Genomic DNA, 20,160 nt, shown 5'->3' with positions numbered 1-20,160 from the left:
ATTTTGATATTTTTGAGGGTATATGTGGTTGTAAGTTCAAGTCGTATACAGAGCTATATGGGTATAACTTTTTTCTGGGATGTCTTTGACATCTTAATTGCTGTGTTTTTGATGAATTCTAATAATAACATAAGTGTTCCCCTCTTTTACCCATTGATCCGTATTTTTGACTGCTCAAAAACAGGTGCCGGGGAATGGCTTTAGTACATTACATGTTTACAAAATAATTTTATTGACAGTGAGTGAGCATTTTACCCTGGAAAAAAGTCTATACTTGAGCTTTTTCCCGGTCACCCCATGCAGTCCCTCTGTCAGGATAAATAACAACGTGAATGGCCCAGACCATTGAGTCCTTATGGCAGGAATTTCCAGGCAACAGTGTAGTTTCTGCCTTGTGCACGCAAACAAATATTAATATATTGCTCCCTTGCAGGATTTTAATGTCAGATCGTGTATTGTGGTAACAAAATCAATACGGTATGTCAGCTTAGTGAACTCTGGTAAACATTAGTTACATTTATAGCCATGCTATTTTATTCACTGGAGAGCTAGATTGTTTTAACTGTGTGTGGTGTAGAGCGCATACAGCGGTACTATGCCTCCACTGAGCCGCAGTGCAAGATGGGTACATCAGAGGTCAGAGTTGAGTTTCTGTCTTCAGACCTCTTGATGTGTTATCGAAGGTCCACCATGGTCTTATTTGTGTAATTTTCTTTACTTCTATAGTACTCTCAGTACTCTTATGTGCATTACCTACCTTTTGGTTTTCCCAAGAGTCTCTCAAATGTGTTTTGTGATGTCACCACGGGCTATATAGTAACATTCGTATTACACACAATGTCATGTCGGACAGTCACAAGCAGTGGACAAATATACTTAAAGGTGCAATATGAAGAAATCGATCAGCCATTTCCTGATTTCTAAAATTCTAATTGTTCACCTAAATTCAGTTTGTGACAAAACAAGCAGAATCATTGTACCATATAAACCACTGTGAAATATATTTTCATGAAACCAAAAACATTGTATTTTCAGCTGTTTGAAGCAGGTGTACAAAACTGGAAGTAAATGAAACAAAAACAAAACTTAAGAACGGGAAACATCAATAGAGCACATAGAACAGCTTCTTAGACTTGCTTTCAATGAGAATGGCAGATCTATAACTCACACTTCTATGTGAATTTGGTCGGGTAGCCCAAAATTAAATATTGCAGCTTTACATTTTGTATAAAGAAGCTCTGCCTCACATTGCTACTAGTGTGTGTGGACGTGTTTAACTATTCTTGTGTGGACCAGAAGTCCTCACAAGAATAGTAAACAAACTAAAATTTGACCAACAGGGGACAATTTGTTGGTCCCCACAAGGTCAAATGCTATTTCTAGGGGGTTTAGGGTTAAGGTTGGAATTAAGGTTATAATTAAATTTATGGTTAGGAGCTAGGGTTAGTTTTAGGCTTAAGGTTTTGTTTTTGGGTGAGGGTAAGAGTACGGTTTAGGGTCAGGGGTTAGGGAAAATAGGATTTTGAATGGGACTGAAGTGTGTCCCCACAAGGTTAGCTGTACGAGACTGTGTGTGTTTGTCTCTTTATCTGCAATATTTATCTTTGTTCTTCTTTGAGCTGTTTTGCACTTGTTAATCCATGCCAGCTCAAGTTTTACTGTAGTTACGACTGAAGTGGACTCTAGGATGTGTTTAGGTTTCAGAAAACCTAACTGTGCTTTTTTGACATATTTTCAACTCTTAGTTTACAGCCCGCAGAAGAAAGCCAGTCGAGCCACTGGGCATCCTTGGTAAACCCCCTTTAGTTAAATGACAGAGTCACAGGGGGTGGAGTCAACACTTAACTTCACATGTCCCTGTCCCTCATCACACTTTCACCATGAAAGCTACGTGGACCCCACAGTGGCAACATGTTTATTTTTGATTTGCATCTATGATTTTTTTTTGGTGTGTCCGGATTGTCTTTCAGACAGTTTGTGTGCAGGATAGAAGTTAAACACCTTCAAGACCACTCTATTGTATTAGTCATCAGAGTGTTGCATCGTGACAATGGGGCCTGTTAAGAAATGCACAAACGTTGGCATTTTTACAGTAAGCCTTTTTCACATCACTCCTGAACCACTTTATGATGTGGTGGCATTCTTGCTACTCTATTAGAATGTTAGGAGAGTCTATGAAAGGTTCTGACGTAACCTTTGTAGTGCTGCTGTTGAAACTGTTGAACAGTGATGCTTCTCTCCAGACGTGACTAATTCACTTTCATTGGGTTTAATTAGTATACTGATGACTGGAATTCTGGGGCAGTCGTTTATCCCATTATCTTAGTACAAGATACAGGCACACTGTAGAGATCAAATGTAGATTCCTATGTTTCTCAAATTATTAAGCACTAGGCAGATGTTTTTAATCTAATTGAAAGCTGAATATATGTGTGTATATATACAATTAAAATAAGCCTTCTGCATTCGCCATGGTTTCATGTGTCTGGTGTGCAAAATACCCTGTCAAAACAGCAACTGCTTTTTGTAGTCTATTTATTCTCATGGGTAAAGTTGGACTGGTGACTGGGACTACAAATACGTCGTTTTGGATGTTTAAATCCTATAATTGACCGTTCAGATAATAGATACAGATAAATATATATTTTATTCTTACAAGCCCAATGATTTACAGCACTCTGTGTTAGATTTATGAAATTAATTATTTTGCCCAATATTTTTTTCCATCATAATTGCAGTGCAAACCTTGCCATCATAAAATGATCATCCCTGGGCTTGTCTTTGCTGCCCGGGTTATTTGAATCATTGTGGTGGTGGTTGCTTCAGTTTTAGATTGCTGGGAAGGCATAGGCTGGGTGAGACAGACACGTTTGTCTGTGTTTAGAATCTCTCTCCTCTGTTTGCTCCCAGTGATTTGAGGATGCCACACTGCCTGAGAGAAAGGAGAAAATAATTGCAGGTTGATGATGTAACTATGCCAGTTAAAGGAGTAGAAAGTGGGAGTCTAAAGATAGCTTGTTTTAGCTGGGAAGTAACTGGGATACAGATATAACGTTTTAATAAACCCAATATGCCACTAAGAGGCAGTTGCAGCTTTATGAATGGAAGGATGGATGTTGGCCCTCCAAGCTGAGTAAGGGTGCAATTACAGGGACCCAAAAGAAAAACATCTAGGGTCAAAAGCAGAACGGACCAACCTGAGGAGGCTGAGGTTGTGTTTCAAATAGGAACCAGAAACCCAAAATGCATCCCTCCTGACTTTGTTGTTGTCATTTTAAGATGTAAATACTTACATTAAGAAATGACTGACAAGCTGAGAATCAGAGAAGGGGGGGATTAAGGCCTAAAGCCTTGAATGTTTTATTTTTCACGCTAAAGTCTTGAGAATGTTCCAAATCAGATTTTGTTCCAATTTTAGACTCTCCTTGAGGACCAGGTAATGGGAGGGGATTGTTGGAAGTCAATTATGTTCATTGAGGCAGTACACAACACAAAGGAGAACCTTAATGACTAGTGCCTTTCAGTCTAACTATGCCTTCCACAGCTCTTTAAGTGGAACAAACGGCTCACATGGATGCCTGAGCCAATCCCATGGCTTTTTTCTGGTATTGAGACACCATCACTGTTGCGCAATCTTCTTTCAAATGTGTGTGTGAACTCTGACCAGGACAAAATAAGATGGAACATTTTGTCCAAGTACATTATTTTTTAGTCTGAAATAATATTGTAATTTGCAGCATATTTTCTACTAGCTATGGATCTAAGAGTATTCTGACCAAGAAGTCTGCCTCTGGATTGAAATTTGCAAACTATATACAGTACCAGTCAAACGTTTGGAAACACCTACTTTTTTATTTTTTACAATTTTCTACATTGTAGAATAATATTTAAGCCATCAAAACAATGACACAACACATACATAATCATGTAGTAACCAAGAAAGTGATAAACAAAAATTGATTTTATATTTGAGATTCAAAGTAGCTACCCTTTGCCTTGTTGACGGGCTTTGCACACTCTTGGCATTCTCATTCTCTCAAAAGCATTCATGAGGAAGGCTTTTCCAACAGTCTGGAAGGAGTTCCCACATATGCTGAGCAATTGTTGGCTGCTTTTCCTTCACTCTGCGGTCCAACTCATCCCAAACCATATCAATTGGGTTGAGTTCGGGTGATTGTGGAGGCCAGGTCATCTGATGATGCACTCCCATCACTCTCTTTATTGGTCAAATATCCCTTAATCAGCCTGGAAGTGTGTTTTGGGTCATTGTGTGGTTGAAAAACAAATTATAGTCCCACTAAGCGCAAACCAGATGGGATGGCATATCGCTGCAGAATGCTGTGGTAGCCATGCTGGTTAACTGTGTCTTGAATTCTAAATAAATCACTGACAGTGTCACCAGGGAAGCATCCCCACACCCTCACACCTCCTCCTCCATGCTTCGCGGTGGGAACCACACATGCGGAGATCATCCATTCACCTACTCTGCGTCTCACAAAGACAGGGTGGTTGGAACCAAAAATCTAATTTGTACTCATCAAACCAAAGGACAGATTGATGTTGAGATGTGTCTGTTACTTGAAGTCTGTGAAGCATTTATTTGGGCTGCAATCTGAGGTGCAGTTAACTCTAACTTATCCTCTACAGCAGAGGTAACTCTGTCTTCCTTTTCTGTGGCAGTCCTCATGAGAGACAGTTTCATCATAGTGCTTGATGGTTTTTGCGACTGCACTTGAAGAAACTTTCAAACTTCTTTAAATGTTCCGTATTGACTGACCATGTCTTAAAGTAATGATGGACTGTCGTTTCTCTTTGCTTATTTGAGTTGTTCTTGCCATGATATGGTATTTTACCAAATAGGGATTTCTTCTGTATACCACCCCTACCTTGTCACAACACAACTGATTGGCTCAAAAACATTAAGAAGGAAAGAAATTCCACAAATTATTTTTTAACAAGGCACACCTGTTAATAGAAATGCATTCCAGGTGACTACCTCATGAAGCTGGTTGAGAGAATGCCAAGAGTGTGTAAAGCTGTCATCAAGGCCAAAGGGTGGCTACTTTGAAGAATCTCAAATATAAAATATATTTTGATTTGTTTAACACTTTTTTTTTTTTTGGTTACTACATGATTCCATATGTGTTATTTCATAGTTTTGATGTGTTCACTATTATTCTACAACAATATATAGCTCTTGAATGAATGGGTGTGTCCAAACTTTTGACTGGTACTGTATGTTTGACTGACTCTGATTTAAGCCTAAACCTGTATTGTACCGTATAACATGCATTTAACGTAGATTGACGTCTATTGCCATATTTATCTAAGTTGGCTGTTTTATTAGGATTGTTTTAGACATTTTATAGAGAGATGTGACATGTCATTAAAAGCAGTTACTGGGGAAAATTGGTATCCTGTTTGGTTGGCTTGAGTTCCTGAAGAGGCCATGTATGCACTGACTGCATGTCTAATTCACATTACTTTAAACATGTGCTTTATTGTGATCATTAATCAAAACGAGTGCTTATATGGTTATATGCCTTAATGGTTATATTCACCATAATTTTGCAGTCTATTGAAAGACTGGGATGTTTTCCATGTTGTTTTCCCATTATCTCACTCTCTGCTTCCCATTCACTTCTGTGTTGTCAATCAGACAGCTGCTGTCTAGTTTGGCGTCCCCAACCCAGACCCAGAGTCCAGCAACTCATGACCAAGGGACGCTGGGGGTGTAGAGGGCTCTGGCCTGGGCTTGGCTGACCTGGCAGTCGGCCTTCAGGTTTCCGCCTCTGGAGGTGGTGTAGGAGTTAGTGGTGAGATGTGTTTTCCCCTACCGCTGCTGCTAAATCATGGCCGCCACAAAAACAAAACTAAAGAATATATATATTTTTTAAAACATACATTTTGGGGTGGGGGGGGGGATTGTAAAATGTTTTCAAAGTGAACTTAAAAGACTAAAACCAGATATAAACTACGTGGAAAAGATAGAGCTATATATATATATATATATATATATATATATATATATATATATTTTTTTTTTAAATAAGATCATCTTTGAGAACGAACAATCACCAAAATAAAAACTAGACAGATTGGGAGAAACTAAAATGCAATAAATATCATGGCATATATCAATTTTGATATAATGTTTGAGTCACTCAGATAGCATGAGAACATGGCATAAGCCATGGCAAAATGTTTTGAATAGCATAAAATGAGTTTTTAAAATAGCACAATACATTATCTGCGGTCAAAAGGAGGGCCTCTAAAACCATGTCATTGGACACGCCCACTACTCCGAATTGACATATGTGCCCAGTAGGATGCACCTTTTTTTTGTTTTTGCAATTCTGGGAGGAGCTCCTGTGTTTACCAAATTATGAAGCTCTCAAAATAATTATGGTCAGATAAAAAAAAAGAATAAGACATGCAAGCACTATTGAGAATCCAAGCCATTGCATGTTGGTAAACATCCCATAGCTATATTTTAGGGCTATCTTCCATATACTGCATTTTCACTTTGGTCTTTTGACAAGGATTTGGTTAAAAGCCTTGACCTGAACTTAGAAGTGCCAAAGCTTGCAAACAGCATTCAAGAGTGAGCAGCTTTGTCTGAAACAGTAGATCCACCTTTTGGTTGAATATCCCTAATATGTTGTGCACAGTGGTTTAGATTAGCCTTGAATCCTAATCTCTGCACACATTGTTTATAGTGTTTCTGAAGCTGCGGCCTCTCATTCTTAGTGCCCTGTAGTATGTCTTCATACAGTAGTGTCAAATTTCTGGATTTCCCCTTTTAGAGTTTGTCATTGGTCAGGACTGTTTTTGTTTTTCTTGGTTGGATCTTTATTTTAGGTGTGTGGGTTAAGAATCTCGGAACACCACTCTCAGTACGGTGGGAAGAATGTTTGGTTTAAGAGGTACTGTAGGCTAGCTACTTCCTCTTTGAACAGAAACCCAGGGCCAATGAAGGAGGAATAACTTCTGAATAAATCTTTTCTTGTGAATACCGTGGTGGAATAGAAGGGGGGAAAGCTAAATGTTTATTTTGTTGGAAGTTCATTTACATTACTATCATTAGACTGGCTAAAATAGGATTCCATTACTATATCTGCTCAACCAATTATTCTTGATGGTGCTAAATTGTCTGGATAAATGTTTAGTTTTCCTCTTATTTTTTTTGGTCCATATAGTACAAAATGTCAATGTTTGGATCTTTGTAGTTCACCACCATATGTGTTCCCTCATTTTATGCAATTATTATTGGCCATGTGTAGGCTTAGGTGCTGTATGCGTGTAGCTATCATCAGCTGAGCTCTGTGAAATCCATATATTAAAGGCTGTTGACACGTTGTTGTTTAGGTGTGTTTTGAGAAATGAAAGAGTGGGAGGAGAATTACAGATTCTTTCTGGCATGACAGGATTCTTAGTTGGAGCAGAAAGCACAGAACATTTAAAGATAGTGTTGGGTTCTCCTCTCTTCCCAAAATGGGCGCTTATGTGTCCAACAGCTAGAACAAGACAGTTTTAGAAATGTGTGGAGTTATATTTGTAAACAAAGGTAAGGAGCGAGCTATTTGTAGAATCAAGCTTTTACCGATTTTTCTCCATGTCCTTGGCCTCCTCACAGGAGATGAATTAAATAGGTCTGCACAACACTGACTCTTGAAGCACTGTCCTACCAGGAAAAAAAATCATAACATATTGCCTATTTGAAATGCGTTAATTTGAGAATTTTGTCTCTGTGATCATTTTCTTTAATATGGCATCTAGCAACAGACACTACTAGTGATGTGGCAGTCAGACAAAAACAATGACATGGAGTACCAGATTTTTTAGATGAGCTACTGTAATTGGCAGTGTTTAACAACTTTCACTCAGCTGAGGTGAAGTCAATTTCCCCCACTTCAAAAGACTCACGTTGTTCCTCCACAAATAATAGGCCAAGTGTACATGTGAGATATGAGTCGGGTTTAACTGCTTTGGGCTCTGTAACTGTCCTATAATGACCACTGGTGAGGGCTCGTTAACCATGCCCCCAACTTAATCACTATGAAACATCAATGTCAGTTTTGCTCAGTGGCCATATTTTTTTTACTTTGCAGAGGAAAGAAAAGTGATTTAATAGAACCCTCAATTTTCTTGTTTTTTCCCCCAGCAATTAAGTCAGAATTAACCAAACAGCATACCATCATCAGCAAGAATAGTTGTACTAAGACTGCTTATTTTGAAGTATTTTGGTGCCAAGGAAAAAGTGACTGGGTCATAAATTGCTGATTTGGTAAAAGCCAGTAAGCTTACATTAGCCTTTCAAGATACTGGTGTTTACAATGGAGTATCACAATGTGAATGAAAATTGTCATCAAAGATATGTACTTGTATTAGCCTATTTCACACGTTGTTGAAAGTGGATTAAAGCTGCATAGATAGCCACTATACCTATATTTTACTGCACATTTGGGACAAAAGCATATGTACTGCACTTTGCCTGAGTTTTGCTGAGGGACCGGGAGGAGCACACAGGAGAAAATTCATGCTTAATTGTGCCAGTAAACACATAGATGACAACACTGAAATGTGCTTTGTTGCCCGGGAAATCCTGCAGCTCTAAATAAGAAGTACTTTGTCAGTTAATGCGAATGTAGTATTTGAATGTCAAACTTCTCTCATCAAACCAACCACTTCAAATGTTTTCATTGCTTATTAGTGCCTTTCAAAGTGAATAAACACCATAGCAGTTGCTCAAAAATATCTAAATCCTTTTATATCTTCTTTAAAATACTTTATTCAACCAAACTGTTATAATTCACAAATAGTCTTACAAATACATGGAGCCATGGCACAAAGGTGCAATCTGTCAAGATTCTAACTGCTCTGGCCTGCAGGGTAGAGAAAATCAAGTTTATAGCGTAGACTTGGCATATGCCTTCAAAATCAATCGAATTACAGTACACCGCAGCCATGATAAGTGAGCTACGTGGTTTACCAACCATTATCTCCTGCCTGAAATGGTATTTATTTTCTGAGTAACCAACATTTGTCTAAAAAAAGTCCCAACTGATTGGAAGGACACTTGCTACAGAAGGTTTTATTTTTCTCAGCCCAGCTTATCTAAAGCCATCTGCTTGGCTCCAAGTCATCACTATCACTGTCATTTAAGTGTATTTTTTGAACAGCTTGGTGGTCATCCTTCTCTATCCATTGGGACTCTCTGCAACATTTTTTCAATGGATCTTGTCTATACTGCTTTTGTTCAAGACAGTCACCAAACTGGTGTACTGTACTCCTGTAAAATTAGACTTTGATGTATTGTGAAATTTAAATGAGCAGAACTTTTTAAAAATCTTCTGTGGTCTACATGTACATGTATCCATGTACATGCAGCTTGTGTGTTGACATAGCAACTGTATCCATGTACATGCAGCTTGTGTGTTGACATAGCAACTGTATCCATGTACATACAGCTTGTGTGTTGACATAGCAACTCTATCCATGTACATGCAGCGTGTGTGTTGACATAGCAACTCTATCCATGTACATGCAGCTTGTGTGTTGACATAGAAACTCTATCCATGTACATGCAGCTTGTGTGTTGACATAGCAACTCTATCCATGTACATGCAGCTTGTGTGTTGACATAGCAACTCTATCCATGTACATGCAGCGTGTGTGTTGACATAGCAACTCTATCCATGTACATGCAGCTTGTGTGTTGACATAGAAACTCTATCCATGTACATGCAGCTTGTGTGTTGACATAGCAACTCTATCCATGTACATGCAGCTTGTGTGTTGACTTAGCAACTGTATCCATGTACATGCAGCTTGTGTGTTGACATAGCAACTCTATCCATGTACATGCAGCTTGTGTGTTGACATAGCAACTCTATCCATGTACATGCAGCTTGTGTGTTGACATGTACATGCAGCTTGTGTGTTGACATAGCAACTGTATCCATGTTTTTGCAGCTTTGTAATGCTACATGTTTAACTTGGTACCATGATGTTATCCATGTCGTCGCACACTAACTTTGTCATAAATGATACGACAGCTAGTCGAAAACTGGGCAGGAAAGGCAATTTGGCTGTCTGTTTACATTTACAGTGTACCCACAACCACTGTGAAATGAGTTGGCCAAACGAATTTGCAGAAACATGTAAGAAGTGAATCATTGAGGCATTATAGTAGAAGATCTCAGGCTTTGGTCTTTATTTATAGCAGTCATTGTGTCCTGACTGCTTTTCAGTTTTGTATCCATAACTCCTGGTTTGTTTCAATGGCATGGCAGAAGTTCAGTTATAAGGTTGCACTGGTGACGTAAGTTGCATTTGAAATGTGGCTGGGCTGTTTTTAGGGTTCACATACAGGAAGGGCACAATTTACCTTAGCTTGTCTCTGAGGAGAGGATATCTCTATTTGAGTGTCAACATTTTCACGAGATACAGTTTCTTATTTGATCAATTAACAATAGAACTCCATATTGTTCAAACTTGTTTTGGTTCTTGAAAACGTGTATCTATTGTATGGTTCAGTTTATAGTAGGGTAGGGTGCTAGTATGGTGCCTGTGTAGCATAAGAAATGTACGTCTGTTTCCATACAATTTCTGGTAAGGCATAACTCTTCGAAGGGTGGGAATGTCCACTGTTACGTCTGACACTCTAAATGGTGCCCTCGTTTTGTCTGATCTTTGTTCTGTGCTAGATTAGTGAGATACGACAACTCACTGGGCACACTAGGTCATTTCAATGTAGATAATTAGGTAATAGTTGGTTGAAACATCAATGAGATTACAATCTACAGTATATTCACCCACTCAAAAAGACAGACAAAAGTTAGTTACATTTCGAATGTGTTATCACTATGCTTTCAACTGTTTTAAAAGCATAACCAAATTCCAATGGAGAAACGATATCTGATTTTTGGTTTAGTTGTCACCCAAATGTTTATCACTGCGCTTTCAACCATTTAATAGTACAGCAAAGTTTAAATGGGAATACAATGTCAGACATTTTGTTGATTTATACGACAGATTGTGTTATCACTGTGCTTCATCTAATAGCAGAACTAAATGACCTGGATTGCAGTTGAACTTACATTAAAAGTACATGGTGCAAGTGATCAATGCCGTTCGAGATTCTCAGGAGATTATTAGAGCAATTGTGAAGATCTCCACAGACCGGCAACGACCTATGCATGATATCTTGAACATGCATGCTTTATATGATTATGTGATAAGAACTTTCTAGTTACATTAACCTCAATGTGGCCATGGATGTGTTTCTCATTTTAAGGTTGAATGTTACATTAGTTTGTAAGATAGCCTTAACTGTAGGCTATTTACTGTATTACAAGTAATATTGAATTGTTTAGTTGACAAGTCAATATCAACATTTAAAGGAGATAAATGTGTGGTTACATTTAATTTGCTCTGTTAACGATAACAGTAGAAGTACCTACTGTACAAAACCAAATATACCAGAAAGTCATTATAGATTAAGGTGGACATACTGTACACTACATGACCACTCTTCAGGGAAGGCTTTCCACTAGATGTTTGAACATTGCTATGGGGACTTGCTTCCATTCAGCTACAAGCATTAGTGAGGTCGGGCGATTAGGCCTGGCTGTTCAAGGTGTTCAATGGGGTTGAAGTTAGGGCTCTGTTAAGGCCAGTCAAGTTCTTCCACACCGATCTCGACAAACCATTTCTGTATGGAGCTTGCTTTGTGTTGTCATGCTGAAACAGGAAAGGGCCTTCCCCAAACTGTTGCCACAAAGTTGGAAGCACAGAATCATCTAGAATGTCATTGTCAAATCAAATCAAACTTTATTTGCCACATGCGCCGAGTACAACAAGTGTAGACTTACCGTGAAATGCTTACTTACAAGCCCTTAACCAACAGTGCAGTTCAATAAGAAGAACATATTTACCAAGTTGGCTAAAATAAAAAGTAATAATATAAATTAACACAAAGAATAACAATAACGAGGCTATATACAGGGGGCACTGGTACCGAGTCAGTGTGCAGGGGTACAGGCTAGTTGAGGTAATCTGTACATGTAGGTGGGGGCGAAGTGACTATGCATAGGTAACAAACAAACAGCGAGTAGCAGCAGTGTACAAGAGGGGGGGGGATAGGTTTATGACAGTCATAAATACCTCTTTCCCCCTTTTTCCTCTCTCTACCCTACTGATGTTACATTTGCAAAACCCTTGGTTAACATAGAGATTCTGGGAACATCAGAAGGTGGGGGGAAATGAACTATATTCTGGTAATCCGACCAATGGAACATATGCGGTGGTACTTAATGAATATGATGTCCGTTCAGTTGTCATCTGAGACATTCTCATCAATGATAAGATGACAAACTCTACAGTGGAAAGTCTACACATCAGAGTTATTGGATTCACATGGAATTGTTGTTCAATTTAAATGTTTGAATATGAAAATATTCGTGATGGCATGAAATGTGATTTTAGCTTCTAAAATGTGAGATTTGGGTTTTCATAAGGTAGGGCTCTGCTCAATCAGTGGCCTGCCCCTGTGAAGGGACATGGGCTATAAAAAATGTCAAACACACCCTCCTCTCCCTTCCTATATAATCCCTTGACGACAATGTAACCTCCTGTTCCGAGGACGACGGTCCGATGTCAGAATGGTTCAGATAATAACTACAGAACGAAGCCAACATCAGCGTGAGCTTTGGTTGCGAATGGTATGAACTTTGAACTCTTATTCACAACAGAAGTGATACCTCCTAGCCATTGAGTTAGCAACAGCCGCTGCAAACGAGGGTTAGGAAGGAACAGACAGAGTCTCGTCTGATTTCCGTCTCATTCAACTTTGGACGAAGTGTTCGTGATAATTACACACACTAAACAAACGTTTATCCAGTCATGGTTGGTTTCATTGCAATCCTCTGGTTGTTACTAACACAACCATACGTGATGGTTCTTTTCCCGGGACGTATTGACCGAAACAAACCGATTTGAAGACACCAATCAATGACCTCATTGCGCACCAATGGTAGGACCGGTCTATCGTTGATTGACTGTACTTTGGCCCAATGACCACCGATCATCTTAAAATCTAGCTTGGAAGATAGCCAATGAGCTGAGGTCAACGGCAATATGTAATGGTTATACGTTCGAAGACCAGCCTTTGTCGTAAATTCTGGTGTAAAAGAGGTTAATTCGCCATTGCAAATCCTACTTGACGGAGCCACAAGTGTTACGCATAGCAGTACATAGTCAATAGCATTTTCAGCAAGTTTATATATTTAAATTATGGAGAATAAATCAGGAAAAGCTAATACAAAGTCTAGGTATACAGATTTAACCCAAATTATAGAGGAAATTGATAGAGAAAGCGAGAGAGTAAATAGTTACCGTTGTTGTTATTATTATTATTATTATTATTTTATATATCTTTTTGGTGTGTGTTAGAATAGCATTTATGTATTTTGTATATAGTTCTTTCCTTCAAAATGTATCACTGTACCAATTCAGCCACTTTGGTACTGTCACGGTTTTCTTCCTGGGAAGGAGAGGCGGACCAAAACGCAGCGTGGTTATAGTTCATGGTTCTTTAATAAGAAAACTCAAACATGAACAAACTACAAAACAATAAACGTGAAAACCGAAAGAGCCCTATCTGGTGCAGTAAACACAAAGACAGGAAACAATCACCCACAAAATACTCAAAGAATATGGCTGCCTAAATATGGTTCCCAATCAGAGACAACAATAAACACCTACCTCTGATTGAGACTGGCGGCTCTGGAAGATCCTGGCTGACTGGCGGCTCTGGATAGACCGGACCGTGCAGGTGCACTGGAGCTCTTGAACACCGAGCCTGCCCAACCTTACCTGGCTCGATGCCCACTCTAGCCCGGCCGATCCGAGGAGCTGGAATGTACCGCACCGGGCGATGCACCCGCACTGGAGACACCGTGCGCTCCACAGCATAACATGGTGCCTGCCCGGTCTCTCTCGCTCTCCGGTAAACACAGGAAGTTGGCGCAGATCTCCTACCTGGCTTCGCAATACTTCCCGTGTGCCCCCCCCCAAGAAATTTTAGGTTGCTGACTCTCGGGCTTCCTACCGCGCTGCCGTGCTCATTTCTCCAACTCCATTCTCCTGTAACCTTCCTCGCACTGCTCCATCGAATCCCAGGCGGGCTCCGGCAACAAAGATGACTAAGGCCAGGGCGTGAAAGGAACATTTGGTTACATTTGTATGAGACACCTGGGTGACTTCATGCTCAATGTCATGTAGCTCGCTCATTTTTGAAGTTATCTGTCTAAAACTCAGCTATTGTTGCCATCTTATGTTCTTCCTTAAAATCATTAAAATCATCCCCAGCATCCTATCTGTATGTTTGGCTGTTCTTGGTCATTTGAAAGATGATGCAGCATCAATAAAAATCAGAAAACGTATGTTTATTTCCTTGTATTTTCTTCTACCAGATCTATTGTGCTATATTATCCTACATTCAATTCACATTTCCACAAAATTCAGAGTGTTTCCTTTCAAATGATACCAAGAATATGCATATCCTTGCTTCTGGGCCTGAGCTACAGGCAGTTAGATTAGGGTATGTCTTTAGGTGGAAATTGAGAAGGGGGGTTCCCAAAGAAGTTAATGCCAAAACAGCATGCAAAACAGGCAAGCCCCCCAAAATATGTATATATTTTAGACCTACAGTGGGGCAAAAAAGTATTTAGTCAGTTCTCCCACTTAAAAATATGAGAGAGGCCTGTAATTTTCATCATAGGTACACTTCAACTATGACAGACAAAATTAGGAGAAAAAAATCCAGAAAATCACATTGTAGAATTTTCTGTAAGTCTTCACAAGGAACTTTGTGGCTGACTAAATACTTTTGCCCCACTGTATATTTATTTTGTTTGCAACTATAGTTGTAGTGTTCTCTATTTTCCTTTTTAGATTTTATACATTCACATTTTATATTTTGTTACATGCTTAATTGAACAGTTTCACAGGTTCTAAATTAAATAATCAAATATGATTGCATTTTTTTGTTGAGTATAATTCAAAATGTAATAAGAAATGGTGCCTCTTTGCTTGACATCATGGGGAAATCAAAAGAAATCAGCAGAGACCCCAGGAAAAAAAATTGATCTCCACAAATCTGATTCATCCTTGGGAGCAATTTCCAAACTCCTGAAGATACCATGTTCATCTGTACAAACAATAGTACACAAGTATAAACACCATGGGACCTCGCAGCCATCATTCTGCTCAGGAAGGAGACTCATTCTGTCTCCTAATAAAGCCAATCTATGGTTTGCAACTGTAGATGGGGACAAAGATCATACTTTTTGGAGAAATGTCCTCTGGTCTGATGAAACAAAAATGGAACTGTTTGGCCATAATGACCATTGTTCTGTTTGGAGGAAAAAGGGGAGGAACACCATCCCAACCGTGAAGCACGGGGGTGGCAGCATCATGCTTTGGGGGTGCTTTGCTGCAGGAGGGACTGGTGCACTTCACAACATAGATAGCATCATGAGGTGGGGAAATTATGTGGATATATTGAAGCAACATCTCAAGACATCAGTCAGGAAGTTAAAGCTTGGTCGCAAATGGGTCTTCCAAATGGACAATGACCCCAAGCATACTTGCAAGAAAAGTTGTGGCAAAATGGCTTAAGGACAACAAAGTCAAGGTATTGGAGTGGCCATCACAAAGCCCTGACCTTAATCTATTAGAAAATTTGTGGGCAGAACTGAAAATGCGTTTGCGAGCAAGGAGGCCTACAAACCTGACTCATTAACACCAGCTCTGTCAGGAGGAATGGGCCAAAATTCACACAACTTATTGTGGGAAGCTTGTGGAAGGCTACCCAAAATGTTTGACCCAAGTGTGAAATGTCAAAGTGAGGTATGTCAGCCACAGAAAACACCAGATAGTCAAACACGCTATTCAACTAGTGACCCCCACTCATAGAATGAGATAGCCTTTTGGCATAAACTATATGTATTTTACCACACTAATATAGAGTTGCTTTGGATTAAAGCATCTGCTAAATGGCATATATCATATTAGATTTGACTTGTTTTGGTCAACATTTTATAATATTCCTTAATTAGAAAAACAATAGTCTCCCTGTAGTTTATGAGCAGATATCGCGTCTCTGAACCACATTAAAACTGATAATGAAGTATGCTTTACTGATGTGTAATATTTGTGAAATTTGGAGTGGGATGAAAGATTGATGGCAGAAATGAGTTAGTGTTTAACGTGTTAATATTTTCACTGCAGAGTTTTGTGTCTCGAACTGTGGTTGGGGTTCTTGGCTTCATTATGAGATTTGAATAGACCTTTCCCAGTAGTGGCAAATGTGGGTGTGTTCAGAACTATGCTTAGATTTGAATGACATGTGAGTTGGTTGCCCTCTAGGTCTACATGTATGCGTACAATGGTCAGTTTTCCATTAGAATACAACACACTAGAGCACAGTTTTCAAACTGTCTATTGAAAATATGTAACCTAATGTTGAATCTCACATCTTCAGGTGTATCTTAACCCATTGAAGCATCATTCAGAAGTATTCCATGTGAATGTTACCAACCCTTCCACTGTTGTGTTGTACTTTACTGTAGCACCTTGATGTTGCCATAAATCAGATGATGAAATGAAGATGAATCTCATAAATCTCACTTCTAGTGTCTAGCACTACTGTAGCTATAAATAACTGTCTGTTTTGGGGCTATAACGTGCCCAGCGGCAGATCTGAATGCATTGTTTATGGAGATTGTACCTTTAGACTGGAGGGGATCATTCATCTCCATAAGTGTAATCATCCCCTATCGTTAAAACAGAACTGAGCTAGACTTGCTGCTTGCTGGGATTTTTCACTTTCTGTCTCTGTTTTTTCTCCTTTCCCCCTGTATTCCCACTCTAGCCTAATATTAGAGAATTAGGGTTATCTTTTGCAATATTGGGCTATGTAATGACACAATGATGGAGACTTCTCCCTGATGATGGGGAATTTAAGATGAGGCTTCACTTGACTGAAGATCAGATCCTGAAATACATTTCCACCCAACTTTTATTTTCCTAAGATGTCCATGCTAAATATAACTTTGGTTTTATATAATGACAGATTTCAATGTCCACACTTTTCCTTTTAGGGGAGAGTGACTATGTAACTGGCGTCAGTGTCCCCAGAGTTAACTGCACATTGGTGTCCCAAAACCACCATCCCATTCATCTGAATTGCCATCCATTGTTCTTTGTATCACTGTCTTTGTCTCTTTCTTTTTTTGAAACATGTCAATATATCATCAGGAGAGACTTGGTGAGCTGGTGAGTGTCCTTTTGAAAATAGTTTTTCATCCCCAGCGAGACTGTTCGCTGGGGATTTTATCTCTGTAGCCATCATGATGCCAGTGGTAATAGGTGGCAGACATCAGCCCAAGGTCTTCAGTTTTCCCTCTTGGTGGTCTTAATCACATGTAAAGGACTGTTTCGCAGCATCTTTCTTAACCCAGACACTAAAGAATACTCTCTGCTGATGACAGACTGCACCCAATCCTGAAGGCGCAAATATGTGTTGAACCATCTTACAAATGTTTGTGTCCATTCAGTAGGACAAACAGATAACATAAGAGTCTGTGACTTTGGCTTTGTTGAACCATGCCACTATTGTTACCGTGGGTCACAAACTAAGACGCCCCTTGTCTTTTCGCTGACCTCAAAAAGATCGAAAAATGCATCATAGGTGATCCGATGCAGCAATTTGTGGTCATTCGTCTAAAAATGGCCCATGCTCGGCCACTGGTGGCTGTGCAAATATTTTCCCAGGGTTCACGCAGGTGCAGGCAAAAATATCCCCATGCTATGTAAGGTTACACTGTTTTGTATCTTCAGAGAAAAGAAAACAACATGTTTTCCTAGATTATAGCTTTCCTCTAAATAGATGCGCTCCATATAATTTATTTATACTTGGCCATTTAGTTGTTATCTATCAACTTCAATTAGGACTACATAAATGCACAGTTTATTTTCATTTCCATAACCTATAACTTCCCTCCCTGGTGATTCTGTAGATGATAAGGAAAATGTTTGACTCAAGCTCCTTTCCCTTCACTTATGATGCAGCTGTTTGTGAACTTGTGCTGTGCTCTGCCCTAATTTTCATTCTGTTGATTTGTGCATCCTGTCGACACTCTTTGATGTGAGGCGAGAGTTGTCCTGTCGGACGTGGTGCCCGCCTCACCACAGCTGCTGGGCAGTGCTCCCTGCCCCCTCCTGTTACTGTGCCAACATGTAGGAGCTGTAGTAGCCCCCCACATATTCACTTTAAAGCCACGTACACACGCACACATACAGACACACATATGTATGCCCCCCCCCCACACACACACACAGATGGTCCAAAGTGTCCTATTTTCTGTGCACCACTGCTGCTACATGTGTAACTCACACGGTTCCATAGTTTCTTGATATGTGTATAGGCTGTGGGCTCCGCCCCTGGTCAATCCCTAGACAACCATTGTCACTTCCAGGTTTATGGTGATATAGGAAGTGGGGTGTCAGGATTTAGGGGGCCGATGTGGTTTTTAGAAGGGAATGGCTGATGAACCTTGAGGGAGCATGGCAGCACCGGGTGGCTCAATATTGAGTCATCATGTCTGAGGACCGTGCAAGGAAAATTGCGGATTGTGAGAAGAAGCAAGGCAGAAAGAAGGGCGCGAGGTGCAAACCTGAACCGACTGCAAAATAACAGCTGAGTACTTTCTTGTTGGGGTCAAATACAGGAGAGAAAAATGCACTTTACAGCCGTGAAGGCCTTGAATAGTCGACAGATAGTGAACTTTTTATCCTGATTAAAGTGAGGAGGAAGAACCTGTGTTGTCAGATGATATGAAGGCTTTCCAAGCTTCATCCCAATGATCAGGAAAATGCTCGATGACACTGGCCCAGTGTGAGTACGATTCATGGAGAAAGTGGATCCATGCCTTGTGGTATCAGGTTGGGTTCAGTCAATTCGATCAAAGTATCCAGAGGGGGACTTGTTTTGATTTTTGTGTGTGTTTGCTGCTCAGAGGGAGAGGGCTCTGCGCGTTTTGAGACTCAGGGCGAAAGCGACTTTGCTCTCTGGAGCAGAGCGCCACTGAAAGAGTGATAACTGGGGTAGGGTTGAGTTAAGGTGGATCAACTGAAGTTGGGGATCCCCGGTGTCTGTGATGCATGCCGTTTGATGCGATGCAGACCCGGTGTTGAGTGCGAGACTGAGGAGACCCTGTCTGTTCTTTTGAGTTTTGGTGCTGCGTGTTTACAGAATAGTCATGCTAGTTAATTATCCTGTGAACGCTTTTGTTCCGAACCCATTATGGTGTTTCAGGTGCCAATTAGTTTGGTCATGTTGCAGCAATAGGTAGGAGGGAGATTCCAAGGTGTGAAAAGTGTGCAGGAGGGCATGGGAAATGTGTGTAGTTTCGGTGGAGTGTTTTAATTGTGGAGGTTGGCATTGTTGCTGTGGATAAGAAATGTCCTATGAGAGTGATACAGGTTGAAGTTTCCAGGGTGAGAGCAGGGCAGGAAGGGTCATAAGGTGAGGAAAGTAGAGGATGGTGGACAGTGAGGGAGCCTGAGAGGATCCCTGTGAGGAGTAGGCAAGTACAAAGTGACCCAAACTGTTTGCTTTAGTAAGGTTGGCTTCTTGCCATTTATTGCAAGGATAATTCATTTGAAACCCACAGATGGAAAGGAAATCTCAGGAGATTGAATTGGTGGTTACCAGAGATTTTAGTGCAGAACTACAACGGGTTTTGAGAGAAGGATTTCCAGCCTGCCAGGGATAGTGGTATATAGAATGACTGTACAAAACATTTTAAGAACACCTTCTTAATATTTAGTTGCAACCCCCACCCCGTTTGCCCCCAGAACAGCCTCAATTCGTCAGGGCATGGACTCTACAGGGTGTCGAAAGCGTTCCACAGGAATGCTGGCCCTTGTTAACTCCAATGCTTCCCACAGTTGTTGGCTGGATGTTCTTTGGGTGGTGGACCATTCTTGATACACACAGGAAACTGTTGAGCATGAAAAACACAGCATCAGTTCTTGACACCTGGCATCTACTACCATACCCTGTTCGAAGGCACTTACATTTTTTGTCTT

The 20,160-nt window shown here is 40.1% G+C and overlaps 1 protein-coding gene across 1 annotated transcript in view; it reads left to right on the top strand.

Moving 5' to 3' along the window:
- Positions 1 to 20,160, top strand: part of LOC109900664 (5'-nucleotidase domain-containing protein 1-like) — a 71,259-nt gene that overhangs the window by 10,303 nt on the left and 40,796 nt on the right. The gene's annotated exons all lie outside the window — the stretch shown is intronic.

The sequence above is a fragment of the Oncorhynchus kisutch genome, linkage group LG12 (assembly GCF_002021735.2).
Source record: "Oncorhynchus kisutch isolate 150728-3 linkage group LG12, Okis_V2, whole genome shotgun sequence".
Taxonomy (NCBI): Eukaryota; Metazoa; Chordata; class Actinopteri; order Salmoniformes; family Salmonidae; genus Oncorhynchus; species Oncorhynchus kisutch.
The sequence above is the reverse complement of the archived record's forward strand: the minus strand, read 5'-3'. Positions and strand labels throughout refer to the sequence as shown.